This window comes from Palaemon carinicauda, chromosome 11, assembly GCF_036898095.1.
Source record: "Palaemon carinicauda isolate YSFRI2023 chromosome 11, ASM3689809v2, whole genome shotgun sequence".
Lineage (NCBI taxonomy): Eukaryota > Metazoa > Arthropoda > Malacostraca > Decapoda > Palaemonidae > Palaemon > Palaemon carinicauda.
Window position 1 is genome coordinate 34,374,223 of NC_090735.1, and position 17,972 is coordinate 34,392,194.

The 17,972-nt window shown below is 38.8% G+C and overlaps 1 long non-coding RNA gene across 1 annotated transcript in view; it reads left to right on the forward strand.

Moving 5' to 3' along the window:
* The window catches only part of LOC137649669 (uncharacterized), a 30,782-nt gene extending 13,653 nt beyond the window's left edge, over nucleotides 1–17,129 (forward strand). The window contains exons 2-5 of the long non-coding RNA XR_011045816.1: nucleotides 12,240–12,354; nucleotides 13,854–14,156; nucleotides 15,897–15,979; nucleotides 16,201–17,129. This is a non-coding gene — a long non-coding RNA (uncharacterized lncRNA). The remainder of the gene's footprint in view (nucleotides 1–12,239; nucleotides 12,355–13,853; nucleotides 14,157–15,896; nucleotides 15,980–16,200) is intronic.
* Nucleotides 17,130–17,972: the final 843 nt, after the last annotated feature.

A 17,972-nucleotide genomic window follows, 5' to 3' on the forward strand; every position in this document is an offset into this window, starting at 1 on the left:
TTATTTTACTTTCCTTATATTATTGTGTGATGTTAGCTTTTATTATGTAACCTTGAGAGTGAGAACATAAGGTGCTCATTTATTAGCTCGAGTAAGGGAGGTGATTTTCCCGTTCTCCGTTTTTATACGTTCACGAGTTATTCAGGCCTCCTCTTATTATCAGAGTTGATGGTAGTACGTTTAATGTTATACACGTTTTATTGATGTGGTTACTGTTAATATAGCTAACACTATTAGTAGGAACGTTGGTGTATGAGTCATTAATTGGGTTCGATTTATACCGACACCCTTAGCTCCGCCTTGAGTTATGTTTAGCTCCGCCTTGAGTTATACGCCGCTATAATGGATACTCATTGGGTGAGAACTAGTCAGATATTTGGAGTGCAACGGTGAAATCCGGCACTCAGACTCCGGCTGAGACCTTTTTGCACACGAACCTTTGTCATGTTTGATCTCAATTACACCTTTCCGGCCCCTTTTTTCATCGAATCTCCGGCTATGCTGGAGATAACTCAAACATTCATTGAGGAGAATGTTATCGTACCGATGAGGATCACGTTTTCACGTTGCCGGACCTTTGTCGCTGGTTCTCCGGTACAAACTGAGATCAATCAGACGCTCAGAATCAGGGTATGAACCCTTTTTCATGAATTATCACAATATCGTCATTACGATTCTTTTTCATCGAATCTCCGGCTTAACCGGATATCGTACAGGCGATCAGCATTGAGGTTAATATTAGATTTCCTCTGGTTCACGTTGTCACTATGACGGACCTTTGTTTGTACCGGGGATGGTTACCGGAGATCCGGTACAGTCGGAGATCACTCAGACCACGGGAGGCCAATCTTTTGTTTTACCTGTAAAAAAAAAAAAAAAAAAAAAAAAAAAAAAAAAAAAAAAAAAAAAACTATTATTTATGAACGTAACTATGCCTATATTTATGCATGTATTTAATTCTAACTATGTATAAATATGGATAAATATCCATACAACATCGTGTTCAAATAGAATTAAATTAATTATGCCTATATTTATGCATGTATTTAATTCTAACTATGTATAAATATGGATAAATATCCATACAACATCGTGTTCAAATAGAATTAAATTAATTATGCCTATATTTATGCATGTATTTAATTCTAACTATGTATAAATATGGATAAATATCCATACAACATCGTGTTCAAATAGAATTAAATTAATTATGCCTATATTTATGCATATTCAATCCTAACTGTCTAAATATGGCTAAATATCCATACAACATAGTGTTCAAATAGAAATACATTAATTATACCTATATTTATGCATAGTCAATTCTAACTATGTCTAGATATGGATAAATATCCATACAACATAGTGTTCATATAGAAATAAATTTCCACCCAGTGGCGAATGCGCCAGCAGTGTCACATTTCATGAATACAAGTGTCGCACTATACCCCAGAAGATAATGCATTAAATAACTTGTCTTTAAAATGGCTTTTTAAGAGTATACAGCTGATCCCAGCCTGTGAATAGGATCGCTAACCAAAGATCAAGGAACATCCAGACTTATGTCCCCTTTGTGTTACAGAAGGTTCGCTTGCATGGTTCCCATCAGGATGATGATGATTCTCTCTGGCCTGCAAAGAGAGGCTCTCCACCCTTGGGTATCGAAGTTGGGAAGGAATGCTCCATTTAGAGGTCCCTATCTCCTCGGAGTGTCCTCTCTAAGGTTGGACAACGACCCCATGGACGGGCAGGTATGTGGGGATGAGTTTTGAGCCTTCAGCTTTGCAATTACCTACGTCACCGACCTAGGACCATTAAAGGATCCTAATGTTCATGTTACCCTGCATAAACGGTGACGGCTAAAAGCAACACATTCTAAGGAAATCCAAGGGGCTATGACGAGCTCTAAGGTAGGGTGGTGAGTCAGTGCCGTTCAGGAACTCGGATATAGGTGGTACCATAAATCTGGAGGGCATAGACGTCCTCCCTCTGGGGGACCTAGATTTTACTCCCAGGTACTAGAATTCCCATTCAACGGATTCGTTCGATTGAAAGAGATTGCCTTGGTTAGATTAGACAAGGTACCGAAGGTAACGGTATTATTTCCTAAAGGGCAGGCCCGATCTGTCTGGACCAGGATGTTGTCAGCCTGGGGGGTACGATAATTCCAGGCTCTGCCCTTCCAGTTCGACCTACACGTTTGTTGGTCTGATCGGGTCAGTTGTGGGAAGTACGTTCTGTCTGAGACCTCTATCAGACAGGAATTGATAGTCGGTTTCCCACTCGTCATCACAGCCTTCCTCTGGTTCGACGATTTTGTATCTGACCCCCCATCATCAGGTGGTCTACCTCACTGATTCCCCAGGTACACAGCCCAACTCCGTTGGGATGTTTTGCCTGCATGCAGCCCTAGATCCGAACCCTCAGGCTCCTTTCATGGACACCAGAGAGGAAGCTACAGGAGTAGAAGACAGTCCCGACATCAAGGCGGACCTAGGAAAAAGGGGGCTCGGAGAAGGGAAGGACCTAGATTCACTCCCTCACAACGCGGTGGTCCTGGTAGAGGGAAGACTTTACCACTTTCGTGACCATTGGACTCGGTCTGTGGGATCATAGCATAGTCTCTAACGGTTTGAGATGAAAATGGCCTCAAGGTCCTCCTCCTCCGCCAGTGACCTTCTCCCAGAAATACACTCCCGTCCTGAAAGAGTACACCACAGGGTTACTCAAGAAAAAGCAATCAAACGACTATCTCTTAGGTATGGACCTTACTTCCCCGTGGGACCGTCACCACCTCTGTCGATCTTACCGACCGCTATTAGATTGCGCCTATAGCTCGAAACTTCTCTTCTTATCTGGGTTTCCACCTAAGCAGGAAAGCCTTTGTGTTCAAGACATGCCCTTCGGCCTCAACATTGATCCCAGGATATTCACGAAATTGGGAGAGGCAGTGTTAGAACAACTCAGGAACCAAGAGATACAGATCATTGCTTATCTGGCCGGTTGGCTCATTTGGGCCCGGCCGGCCATAGAAGGTAACAGAGCTACGAAGGAATTTCTTCGATCGCTCGACAACCTGTGATTTCGGGTCAATCTCCATAAGTCTCGCCTGCGACCATCAGGCCACTTAGAATGGTTAGCCATTCAGTGGGACCTTTCGAAGCACACGTTGTCTCTCCCTTCCAAAAGTAAGAGGAATAGGTTCCAAGATCAAGAATTTCTCAAGCACAAACAGGTGTCCAAAGAGCCTAGAAAGTATCCTCGGCCTTTCCCAATTCACTTCAGTAATAGATCTCCTAATAAAAGCCAAACTCAAGACATCAATCGATTTTGGAGAAAGAGAGCTACAGTACCTATAAGAAGACAAGGTCTCGAAGATCCCCTCTGTCGGGAAAATGAGACTACGCCCATGGTCCGAACCGAAGAACCTCTCCAAAGCGGTTCCTCTACAATTCCCACCTCCACAAGTGACATTCCATTCAGCCGTGTCTCTAAGTGGATGGGGGGATTTCTCCGAACATCAGATGTTTCAGGTTCTTGGTCACTAGCCATGAAACAGTCCCATATCAATGTTCTCGAAGCCATGGCAGTGTTCTTGACCCTGAAGAGAGAGACTCCTCCGAGGTCGACCCACATCAGAGTAGTGTCAGACAGCACAGACGAGGTACACTACGGAAACAGGGGAGGATCCAAGTCACCCAACCTGAATCAGGTCCTGGTCACTTTCTTCGCCTGGGCAACAGAAAAGAACTGGTTCCTGTCAGCACCTCACCTAGCGGGAGGCCAGGGTGTGAGAACGGGCTCACTATCCAGGACGAGTTCCCTGGAGTCAGAATTTCACTCCGGTGGATACTCAGGTGCGTTCCAGGCATCCAGGTAGATCTATTCACATCTCAGATCAATCACAAACTTCCTTGTTATGTGACCCCAATCCTGGACCCTCGGGCTCATGCCATGGACGCATTACCCCGGGATTGGAACCATTAGAGGAAGATTTCCCTATCTCTCCCAGTGAATCTTCTAAAAACTTTAACACCGACTGCGCTCCTTCCGGGGCGCAGTGGTTTTAGTACCACCTCACTGCCCAAGAACAGTTGGTTTCCTCTCCTCCTCGAGTGGAAACTCCGTCCCATCCGGATTCCGTTCCTCAAACTGACCCGAGTATTCCAAACTCACTGTGTCGGATTACTCAAGGATGTCCAAAACCCTAGCTTTGTGGACTACAGGAAGTTGGCAGCTCGTAGAGACTCGAACATTGAACCGGAAAACGATTTCTTCATCGAATCAGTCAAAAGGGACTCGACAATTCGCCAATATGATTCGGCCGTTAACCCCCAAAATAGGTGGTCCCCTTGGAAAGTTATTCCTCTTCTCCAAGATACTTTTCTATGTCCGGTCACCACTCTCAGGGCCTTTTTAGCCACGACTGCTACCCGATCGTCTGGCCCCTTGTTTATCAGGGAACAAGGAGGTACCATTCCCATACGTGGTATTAGGCTATAGATCCTATACTTCGTTTGACAAGCCAATCCGGGATCATTTCCCCCAGAAGATGGACTTTGATGACCTTATAAAGTTCACGGGTTGGGAATCTCCTATGGTCTTCAAACGCCACTATCTAATGAACTTACAGGCTCTTAAATACCCAACAGTTGCAGCTGGGAGCCGTATCTCTCCCCAGTGATCTTTTGTTCTTCCTTTCATCCATCTCTTTTCTTCTCCCTCCTACCCGCCACTCGCATCACGACGCCGCTTCCTTGGTAGTTCGTTAGCCCTAAGTTTATTACATATTAGGTTATGTTTGTAACTATTATTGATTACCGTTGTTACAGGGTTGGGATATTCTTAGCCATGTCAGTTTTGTAGCATGTTTCCTCTGATACTCGGAGGCTTCCCTGTTATCATGTTTGTTTACCTTAATTATTTATGATTTTCTTTACATGGTGTTGTTTCTCTCCCCTCATTAAATTAGTTATTGTTGGGCTTGGAAGGCATTCTCTGGTACATTTTCACCCGGCGCCACAGATCGACCCAGAAAAGGGATTTTGACGAAGGAAAAATCTATTTCTGGGGAGAGACCTGTGGCGCCCGGTGAAACCCTTCCCCTTTATTTTACACAATCCCACCCTTTCCTTTCCAAGCCATCATGGCCAATACAGAAGGATGTTGTTCAGATGGCGCTCGCGTCGTGGCGTGGGTGGTGTGGCGCTGGTGGTTGGCAAGGGCCTTTGTATCGGCCCATCCCTTTGACGAAGGAATTAACTAAATGGAAGACAACCTGTGAATAGTGGATTTCACGCGCCTTTGCTTTATACACGACACCCTAAAGGTGCTCGCGCGAGGGTTGTAACCTCAGCATTCCATGCTTTTATCTTTCTCTGGTATAATTGGAAGGTTTTATCAGAAAAGGTATATAAGAAGGACTCTTTTCACCGGGCGCCACAGGTCTCTCCCCAGAAATAGATTTTTCCTTCGTCAAAATCCCTTTTTAGGGGTTAAGATAAAATAAGAACACAGCATTCTAGAGGGTTTAGATTAAAATAAGGACACTGCTTTCTAAGTGGGGTAGATTGAACGAATGTCACTCTTTTTTTAGGGGGTTAGATTAAAATAAGGACACTGCAATCTATGTGGGTTAGATTAAAATAAGGCCACTGTATTTTAGGGGCTAGATTAAAAGAGGGTGCTGTATTCAAGGAGGTTAGATTAAAAAGAGACTGCATTCTAGGGGGGTAGATTGAAATAAGGGCACTGCATTCTAGGGAGATAGATTAAAAAAAGGATACTGCATTCTAGTGGGCTAGATTAAAATAAGGACACTGCATTCTAAGGGGCTAGATTAAAATAAGGAGACTGCATTCTAAAAGGCTATATTAAAATAAGGACACTGCGTTCTAAGGGGTTAGCTTAAAATAAGGACACGGCATTTAAGGGGGTTAGATTGAAAAAAGGTCACTTTATTCTAGGAGGTGAGATTAAACTAAGGACATTGCATTTTAGGGGATTAGATTAAAAAAAGGATATTGCATTATTGGGGTCAAGTTAAAATAAGGACGCTGCATTTTAGGGGGTTTAGATTAAAATAAGGACATTGCATTTTAGGAGATTAGATTAAAATAAGGATATTGCATTATTGGGGTCAAGTTAAAATAAGGACGCTGCATTCTAGGGGGTTTATATTAAAATAAGGACACTGCATTTTAGGGGGAGGGGTTAGATTAAAAGAAGGCCACTCTATTTTAAGGGGTTAGATAAAAAAAAGGCACTGCATTCTAGTGGATTAGATTAAAATAAGGACTCTGCATTCTAGTGGGCTAGATTAAAATACACTGCATTCTAGGGGGCTAGATTGAAATAAGGGCACTGCATTGTAGGGGGATAGATTAAAATAGGGACACTGCATTCCAAGGGGCTAGATCAAAATAAGGGCACCGCATTTAAGGGGATAGATTAAAATACACTGCATTCTAGGGGGTCAAGTTAAAATAAGGACGCTGCATTCTAGGGGTTTAGATTAAAAAAATGACACTGCGTTTGGGGGGAGGGGTAAAATTTAAAGAAGGCCACTCTATTTTAGGGGTTAGATTAAAATAAGGACACTGCATTCTAGGGGGTTAGATTGATATATGGACACTGCATTCTAGGGAGATATCTTTAAATAAGAACACTGCTTTCAGGTGGGATAGATTAAAATAAGAACACTGCATTTTAGGGGCTAGATTAAAAGGTCACTGCATTTTAGGGGGCTATATTAAAATAAGGACAATGCATTTTAGGGGGCTAGATTAAGATAAGGACACTTAATTTTAGGGGTTATATTAAAATAAGAGTACTGCATTCTAAGGGGATAGACTAAAACAAGGGCACTGCATTCTAGGGGTTAAGATTTGGAAGTTAGAATAAAATAAGGACATTTTATTCTAGGGGACATATTAAAATATCGACCCTGCAGTCTAGGGGTGTTGTATTAAAGAAGACACTGCATTTTAAGGGGATAGATTAAAAGGGAACTGCATTCTAGGGGGATAGATTGAAAGGACATGGCATTCTAGGGAGATAAATTGAAAGGAGACTGCATAGTAGGTAGATAGATTAAAAGGACACTGCATACTAGGTAGATAGATTAAAAGAAGGACACTGCATACTAGGTGGATAGATTAAAAGAAGGACTCTGCATACTAGGTGGATAGATTAAAAGAAAGACACTGCATTCTAGGGGGCTAGATTAAAATGAGGAGACTGCATTCTAAAGGGCTATATTAAAATAAGGACACTGCGTTCTAAGGGGTTAGCTTAAAATAAGGACACGGCATTTAAGGGGGTTAGATTGAAAAAAGGTCACTTTATTCTAGGAGGTGAGATTAAACCAAGGACATTGCATTTTAGGGGATTAGATTAAAAAAAGGATATTGCATTATTGGGGTCAAGTTAAAATAAGGACGCTGCATTTTAGGGGGTTTAGATTAAAATAAGGACATTGCATTTTAGGAGATTAGATTAATATAAGGATATTGCATTATTGGGGTCAAGTTAAAATAAGGACGCTGCATTCTAGGGGGTTTATATTAAAATAAGGACACTGCATTTTAGGGGGAGGGGTTAGATTAAAAGAAGGCCACTCTATTTTAAGGGGTTAGATAAAAAAAAGGCACTGCATTCTAGTGGATTAGATTAAAATAAGGACTCTGCATTCTAGTGGGCTAGATTAAAATACACTGCATTCTAGGGGGCTAGATTGAAATAAGGGCACTGCATTGTAGGGGGATAGATTAAAATAGGGACACTGCATTCCAAGGGGCTAGATCAAAATAAGGGCACCGCATTTAAGGGGATAGATTAAAATACACTGCATTCTAGGGGGTCAAGTTAAAATAAGGACGCTGCATTCTAGGGGTTTAGATTAAAAAAATGACACTTCGTTTGGGGGGAGGGGTAAGATTTAAAGAAGGCCATTCTATTTTAGGGGTTAGATTAAAATAAGGACACTGCATTCTAGGGGGTTAGATTGATATATGGACACTGCATTCTAGAGAGATATCTTTAAATAAGAACACTGCTTTCATGTGGGATAGATTAAAATAAGAACACTGCATTTTAGGGGCTAGATTAAAAGGTCACTGCATTTTAGGGGGCTATATTAAAATAAGGACAATGCATTTTAGGGGGCTAGATTAAGATAAGGACACTTAATTTTAGTGGTTATATTAAAATAAGAGTACTGCATTCTAAGGGGATAGACTAAAACAAGGGCACTGCATTCTAGAGGTTAAGATTTGGAAGTTAGAATAAAATGAGGACATTTTATTCTAGGGGACATATTAAAATATCGACCCTGCAGTCTAGGGGTGTTGTATTAAAGAAGACACTGCATTTTAAGGGGATAGATTAAAAGGGGACTGCATTCTAGGGGGATAGATTGAAAGGACACGGCATTCTAGGGAGATAAATTGAAAGGAGACTGCATAGTAGGTAGATAGATTAAAAGGACACTGCATACTAGGTGGATAGATTAAAAGAAGGACACTGCATACTAGGTGGATAGATTAAAAGAAGGACTCTGCATACTAGGTGGATAGATTAAAAGAAGGACACTGCATACTAGGGGGATAGATTAAAAGGAGACTGCATACTAGGGGGATAAATTAAAAGGAGACTGCATTCTAGTGGGATAGATTACAAGGAGACTGCATTCTAGGGGGATATATTAAGATGACGCTGCATTTTAGGGGTATAGATTAAAAGGACACTGCATACTAGGTGGATAGATTAAAAGGAGACTGCATGCTAGGTGGATAGATTAAAAGGAGACTGCATGCTAGGTGGATAGATTAAAAGGAGACTGCATGCTAGGTGGATAGATTAAAAGGAGACTGCATGCTAGGTGGATAGATTAAAAGGAGACTGCATGCTAGGTGGATAGATTAAAAGGACACTGCATACTAGGTGGATAGATTAAAAGGATACTGCATACTAGGTGGATAGATTAAAAGGACACTTAATTCTAGGGCGATAGATTAAAAGAAGGGCACTGCATTCTAAGTGTTGTAGATAGAACGAATGGCACTCTTTTTTTAGGGGGTTAGATTAAAATAAGGACACTGCAATCTATGTGGGTTAGATCAAAATAAGGCCACTGTATTCTAGGGGCTAGATTAAAAGAGGGTGCTGTATTCAAGGAGGTTAGATTAAAAAGAGACTGCATTCTAGGGGGGCAGATTGAAATAAGGGCACTGCATTCTAGGGAGATAGATTAAAAAAAGGATACTGCATTCTAGTGGGCTTGATTAAAATAAGGACACTGCATTCTAGGGGGCTAGATTAAAATAAGGAGACTGCATTCTAAAGGGCTATATTAAAATAAGGACACTGCGTTCTAAGGGGTTAGCTTAAAATAAGGACACGGCATTTAAGGGGGTTAGATTGAAAGAAGGTCACTTTATTCTAAGAGGCGAGATTAAAATAAGGACATTGCATTTTAGGGGATTAAATTAAAATAAGGATATTGCATTATTGGGGTCAAGTTAAAATAAGGACGCTGCATTCTAGGGGGTTTAGATTAAAATAAGGACACTGCATTTTAGGGGGAGGGGTTAGATTAAATTAAGGCCACTCTATTTTAAGGGGTTAGATTAAAAAAAAGGCACTGCATTCCAGTGGATTAGATTAAAATAAGGACTCTGCATTCTAGTGGGCTAGATTAAAATACACTGCATTCTAGGAGGCTAGATTAAAATAAGGGCACTGCATTTTAGGGGTTTATATTAAAATAAGGGTACTGCATTCTAAGGGGATAGACTAAAAAAAGGGCCCTGCATTCTAGGGGTTAAGATTTGGAAGTTAGATTAAAATAAGGACATTTTATTCTAGGGGACATATTCAAATATGGACGCTGCATTCTAGGGGTGTTGTATTAAAGAAAACACTGCATTCTAGGGGTGTTGTATTAAAGAAGACACTGCATTTTAAGGGGATAGATTAAAAGGAGACTACATTCTAGGGGGATAGATTAAAAGGGGACTGCATTCTAGGGGGATAGATTAAAAGGGGACTGCATTCTAGGGGGATAGATTAAAAGGGGACTGCATTCTAGGGGGATAGATTAAAAGGGGACTGCATTCTAGGGGGATAGATTAAAAGGGGACTGCATTCTAGGGGGATAGATTAAAAGGGGACTGCATTTTAGGGGGATAGATTAAAAGGACTGCATTTTAGGGGGATAGATTAAAAGGACACGGCATTCTAGGGGGATAGATTAAAAGGAGACTGCATACTAGGTGGATAGATTAAAAGAAGGACACTGCATAGTAGGTGGATAGATTAAAAGAAGGACACTGCATACTAGGGGGATAGATTAAAAGGAGACTGCATTCTAGGGGGATAGATTAAAAGGAGACTGCATTCTAAGGGGATATATTAAGATGACGCTGCATTTTAGGGGTATAGATTAAAAGGAGACTGCATACTAGGTGGATAGATTAAAAGGAGACTGCATACTAGGTGGATAGATTAAAAGGAGACTGCATACTAGGTGGATAGATTAAAAGGAGACTGCATACTAGGTGGATAGATTAAAAGGAGACTGCATACTAGGTGGATAGATTAAAAGGAGACTGCATACTAGGTGGATAGATTAAAAGGAGACTGCATACTAGGTGGATAGATTAAAAGGAGACTGCATACTAGGTGGATAGATTAAAAGGAGACTGCATACTAGGTGGATAGATTAAAAGGAGACTGCATACTAGGTGGATAGATTAAAAGGAGACTGCATACTAGGTGGATAGATTAAAAGGAGACTGCATACTAGGTGGATAGATTAAAAGGCGACTGCATACTAGGTGGATAGATTAAAAGGAGACTGCATACTAGGTGGATAGATTAAAAGGAGACTGCATACTAGGTGGATAGATTAAAAGGAGACTGCATACTAGGTGGATAGATTAAAAGGAGACTGCATACTAGGTGGATAGATTAAAAGGAGACTGCATACTAGTTGGATAGATTAAAAGGACACTGCATACTAGTTGGATAGATTAAAAGGACACTGCATACTAGTTGGATAGATTAAAAGGACACTCCATACTAGGTGGATAGATTAAAAGGACACTGCATTTTAGGGCGATAGATTAAAAGAAGGGCACTGCATTCTAGTGAATTATGTTAAAATAAGAACATTGCATGCTATGGGTTAAAGACACGGCGTACTAAGTAAGGTTAGGCTGGGAACACCTTGTTAGGTCGTATCATAGTTTTTTTTTTTTCTTCGTCATTAAATTTTCAGTTCATAGTGCCTTTAGAACAACTAAGATCACACGGGAAACTGGTGTTTTAAGCTCGGGCACGCATTATCTTGTTTCTCTTTCTCTTGTTTTTCAAGTGTTTATAGTCTATATATGAAAGATCTAATTCAATATTGATACTGTTATTAAATTATTTTATTTTGACTTCATTCTTTCTCTGCATTTTATTTTATTTCCTTGTTTTTTCTCACTGGGCTATTTTTCCTTGTTGGAGCCCTTGGGTTTATAGCGTTTCCAACCAGGGGTGTAGCTTAGCTTGTAATAATAATAATAATAATAATAATAATATAATAATAATAATAATAATAATAATAATTCAATTCAATCATAATAATTCAATCATTAATTATTAATAATAATTATAATAAAAATAAGGTCTGATTATGTTGGAGGGGTAGTGGAAATTTTTTTCATTTGGCATACCTATGATGTTTGTAAAATAGGCAAAGTGTAAACTATTATATATGGTCACTGAGAGCAGATTGAGAGTATCAAGATCTCTCGGGTAATCAGGAATTAGTGTCGTATATCAGACAACAGCAACGAAGATTATATCAATCAAGTCGTGTCAGGTTCATTTAGGGAGGATTCCTTTGCACCAATCCCTCAAGTCTTATAGAATGTGGTAATCTAGTTTAGGTTATTTTAAGAAAAATGGGCGTAATTGGTTAATCAACCATTTAGGAGACATTTAACTAATGAACTTGCAAGGAGCTTGCTTCGAGTAATCTCGAAACAACCTTACGAAACTCTTACTACAGGTTTAAAGGGAAAATTTACCCGTATAATATCAAAATCTTCGAAAGATTTATGTATAAGCATAAAGGTGGGGATGTTTGCCAACTGGGATGGGAATGAAGGTGGTAACAAATGTTGTGGAATATCAACATCGATAGGTTATGTCGTATTATACGTTGCTTTACTGATATTGTTTTTCAGGTATAAAGATGTCAAGAATTGCAAAAGGCAGCCACATTCTAAAGTTAAACGGAAATGGGATTCTAAGAAAAATTATTTTAAGGTGAAAACCTGTTCGTATACACTTCGAGATTTGGTAAGTCAAGCGTTGAGAATGTATGAGGCGTCGTATGTATATGTGGAAGTGTTTATGATAACATTTACCATTTCTTATAGTTGGGAGTTAAATTGTAAAGTTACAATGACTCGGCCACGATTAGGCCTACTTTTTACAGAGAAGTTCTGTACAAACTCGGCTTCATTTAGAAATTTAACCAAAAAGTTTCAACAGCATTTTGAATATCATTTCCATGTATAAACTTCAAAAAGAATTATCCCGATGCTGTATTACATTAGCTTACGAATATATCTATCTATTGAATTTCAAATTTTAAAGTTTGCCGGAAGCTTAAGCAGAAAGACTTAATTTTTTATGTGAATTGTGGGCTTTGCTAGTTTCAATGTGATTCGTCGAGTTTAACAATCATTTTACTAATAAGTGACTTTACAACAACCGAGATCGCACTGGAAACTAGCATTTCATGCACTTAGGGTCCGATTAGGCTGGAAGGGCAGGAGATGTTTTCCAACTGGCATACCGATAGGTGGCAAATTATTATATACGGTCACTAAAAGCAGATAGAAAATATCGAGGAAAGTCTAAGTCTTCTAGGCAATTAAGAACCGGTATCTTAGATTAGGAAACAGCAAGGAAATTACAAGAAATTACATCTATAAATTCATATGTCAGGTTCCATTAGGGAGGATTCTTTAGCACTAATCCCTCAAATCTTATAGAATGTGGTGCTCTAGTTTAGAATACTGAAAGGAAAATGGATGTAATAAGTAAATCTACCACTTAAAAGATTTAATTAATGAATTTGCCATTAACTTGCTGGGTATGATCTCTGAACACTATTACTAAAGGTTCATTAGGGAAATTTACTTACAGAATCTCAACATCTCTTTATTATCCATAAGCATAAGATTAGTATCGTTTCAGAGTATCTAAAATTCAAATAAAATAGCTTACAAATTTTTTAAAATAAAGTATTTTGATTCGGACAAATTATGTAGTTAGGATGTTTTTTTTTCCTTACGTTGTAATTTATGAAAGTATATGAATCTTGTATCTTGTAGACTATTTTGTAATTTATGCTTATTTACCTTCACTGTAGGTGTAGAACTGTTTATTTCCATAATGACCGAATAATCGAGGAGTCTATAGCTTTCGTGAACATTCATAGAACATTCACTTTATTACTCATTTTTTGTCTGTATTTTTGTGCGTGTGTTTTGTGTATGTGCATGTGCATGTCCATATGAGTACTTATGTATGCATGTGTAGGTATATGTATTTGTGTAGGTTATTATATACCTGAGCATGTGTAAATGTATGTGTATAAATATTAGTTCGGTAGCTGTAAAAATATATATAATTACGGATTATTAACTGTAAGTTTGTTCCTCTTTTTTTTTTTTTTTTTTTTTTTTTCTCAACACAAGTAAATCCTTTTTATTGCTTGGCATTCCAGTTGCCTTTAAACACATTTATATAAAACAAAATATTCTTGAACAATGTATTAATTTTGTCAGGCTCTTCACTACTTAACCCTAGGATTATCAAGCGTTATCGGGCGAGAGTGACCTTGGAAAGAAATCCGGAGAGTTTGGTAGATGACGTAACACGGCAGTCTTCTCCGGAATTAATTAAATTTATTCCAGCCGTGAGACAATGGCTGGCACACATTAATTGAAGAACCGTGGCTCTGGACGTCACCTTGCATGCCATCTTCAGATGCTAATCAAGAGGTTGTATAATCTAATCGATTAATCAAAATCGCTGCTTCCTTCGCCACTGCGTTTAATATAGACCTTCAGCGCTGACTGTTAGTCGAGGTAAGGTTTGCAATCGGTACATGTATTATATTTGCTTTGTATAATTTTAGCTACAGTTAAGTTTGCCATAAGGAGTCTGTCTGCTAGTCTGTCTTTGTCTGTTTGTATGATATTTTTATTAGGCTTGGAAACATTGGTTTTTAATTCCTTATTACCGGTTTTAAGAAAACAATTTTAAAACTGGATACCATTACCTAGGGCAAGGGAATGGCGGTATATATTAAGACAAAGTACCCTGCTTCTCTTTACTCATGTGAATATGGATGTCATGAGACCAAAGAAATTCTATTACGCTCGGAAACTTTAGTTTTTCAGGTTCTTATTAAATGTTTTAAGAAACTAGTAATTTTAAAACTCGAAGCCATTCCTATGGCAAGGGGAATGGTGGTGTATATTAGGACAAGAGTAGCTTGTTTCTCTTAAGTCAAATGAATGTGGTTGTCATGAGATTAAAGTAATATAAGTATATTCTATTATGAACGGAAACTGGTTTCTGAGCTCCTTATTACAGGTGTTAAAAAACCAATAACTTTGAAACGGTACACCATTCCTAAGGGAGAGAGAAGGGCTGTGTATATTAAGACGGAGTACCCAGGTTCTCACGAGTCCTCCTATAAATGCGGATGTCCTGAGGTTCATGGTCATAAAAGTTTGTGTTGGCTTAAAACTTATCTTTATTTAATCTATTAGAATCCAGACTTGGATTATTTTAGCTCTGTCTTCTTACCAAGATATAAATTGATGAGAGGCCCCTCTTGTTTTTGCTGGCGATTCTAACGCTCACCACAGGGAGTGGTTAAATTCTGTATCTCATACCGATTGCCATGGCTTAAAACCTTTGGACTTTGGCCCTTAATCAGGCTGTGAGCAGCAAATGATAGTAAAACTACTTTGGGTTTGGTAACGGCGTGGACCTACTGTAGTATACACCGACCTGCAGTACTTGTAATATTTGATTTATTATTTATTTTTTTATTTTTTTATTTATTTATTTTTTTTTTTTTTTAGCGTAGGCACACTTAATTATTATTTTGAGTGTAGGCACACTTAATTATTATTTTGAGTGTAGGCACACTTAATTATTATTTTGAGTGTAGGCACACTTGATTATTATTTTGAGTGTAGGTACACTTGATTATTATTTTGAGTGTAAGTACACTTGATTATTATTTTGAGTGTAGGTACACTTGATTATTATTTTGAGTGTAGGTACACTTGATTATTATTTTGAGTGTAGGTACACTTGATTATTATTTTGAGTGTAGGTACACTTGATTATTATTTTGAGTGTAGGTACACTTGATTATTATTTTGAGTGTAGGTACACTTGATTATTATTTTGAGTGTAGGTACACTTGATTATTATTTTGAGTGTAGGTACACTTGATTATTATTTTGAGTGTAGGTACACTTGATTATTATTTTGAGCGTAGGTACACTTGATTATTATTTTGAGCGTAGGTACACTTGATTATTATTTTGAGCGTAGGTACACTTGATTATTATTTTGAGCGTAGGTACACTTGATTATTATTTTGAGCGTAGGTACACTTGATTATTATTTTGAGCGTAGGTACACTTGATTATTATTTTCAGTGTAGGTACACTTGATTATTATTTTGAGTGTAGGTACACTCGGCTAACTTAAATGTTGATAAGAATTATATAATGTTTCTTAAATTTACTGTAATCATAACATACTATACATAATAAATACTTCTTTTTCTTATTTCTAAACAGGTTTGTTATGGAAGAAACCACCAGAAAATTCATTCCAAGGAGGAATGCTGTGCTCCCGGTTTTAAGGCAGCAAAGGACAGAGGGTAACAGTATAAAATTTTACCATGTTACTTTTATAAGTTAAGTGTTCAATAGAATTACTGTCATTTCTTTGACCATTTCATTTCATTTTGGATATCATGTTAAAAATTTATATGGTACAAGTGCAGTATTATTTGTTATTTATCACGCATTGAGTTAGATTTTATATGAATTGTTACATTAAATCCCCTGTTCAAGTAATTGAGCTTTTTTCTCTCCCCAGGTGTACATTGATTGTGCAGTGACGCCACCAACCCCTTAATAAAACCTGGCTTCATTTATTAGAAACCAGTCTTACATTAGTAAGTCGACAACGCCCCTGCACTTCAACGTTACAACATGAATTTACTGCCTGTCTACTGGTTGCACAGCAAGAAGGCATTGACGACAAAGGAGCTCTTCTTGTGTTGGTTTCAATACTACTTCTTGCAGGATGTGAAGGACTATCTTGAAACTAATAGTATGGACTTTGTCTCCTCCCCCTTGACAATGATCCTGATTATCCATCCTCTGTCGGGATAACTATGTCCAATGTTCAAGTGATGTTCTTTCTTCTGAACAAAACTGCCCTCATCCAATCTATGGACCAGGAGGTAATCAAGAATTTCAAGGCTCGCTACAGCCGATGAGTGATGGCATGATTCCAAGAAGCCATCAATAACAACTCTGACCTGAACGTTATCCAGTTTTGGAAGGGATTCAAGATAGCAGACTGCCTGTTGATTGTCCAGGATTCCCGAGATCATGAATGCCTGCTGGAAACTCTTGTGGCAAGGGTGCATGAAGAACTTAGGCTGCTTCAGTCCTGACGAAGCCTTCCTAGACACGGTCGAGAGGATCGTGACTTTGATGAGGGGAGTCGAAGTCAAAGGCTTCACTGAAGTGGCTTTGGATAACATCTTTGTATTGCTAGATGGCCTTGACAAAGAGCCAACTGATGACGACCTGGTTGAATTACTCTATTCAGCAAGTAGGAAGAGGAGGAGGCTAATGAACCTGACAAGGTATCGTCATTGGAAAGTTGGCAAAGATGTCACGGTTGGTGGAAGAGTTGAAGTAAAGGGCATGCACTAGAGACCATTCATTGTTACGTATGCTTTAGTTCGTGCATTCCATAGGTAAGACTTTCTGTGGGTATAAGAAAACGTGAGGTTAAACAAGCACTTAAAGACATTCCTATATTTAACACAAGGTCAACTACGAATGGAAATGTTGTTGTAAACTTTGCAAACAATATGATCAGAGAAGAGGCGGCAAACGAAATTCAGACATTGGTGGCTGACACTGAAACGAGAAAAATCGGAAAACTAGAACCCAAAATAATGATATGCAATGTATACAATGATGAAGATAAATGTAGTAAATGTTTTGATTCAAATAAATTACTGCCTGGACCAAATCCAAAATATAGAAGATAAGTGTGGTCCTGAAGAAAAATGCCTCGGGGGAGCCATCCACCATGTGCTGAAATGTGATCCTGAAGTTCGGAGGGCTATTCATGATAATGGGGACAAAGTTTCGTTACGATGGGGTATCTATAACATACGTGATAAGTACCACGTGATCACCTGATACCACTGTCAGAGGTATGGACATTTCGAAAAAGATTGCAAGTCTAAGAATGAGGATAAAGTCTGCAAGAAATGTTCAGGGAGACATTCCACCAGGGAGTGTAATTTGCAAGTGTCAAAGTGCACAAAGTTAAACAGACCAAGTGACCACACAGTAAATTCTAGAGACTGCAATGCTTTTGAGTTGGAATTGAAAAGACTAGCGGAAAATACTGATCATGGTTACTAGGGATGTCATAAACTGTGACTCTGTAAATATACAATCTGTAAGTAATAAGACTGTTCAAATTCGAGAATTGATAAACGAGAAATATTTGGATATGCTACCATTATCTGAAACGTGGTTAAATAACTTTGACAAGGCAAAGACACTGAAATGACACCCCCCCCCCCCACATGCCTTCTTTCACATACCGAGAGGAGG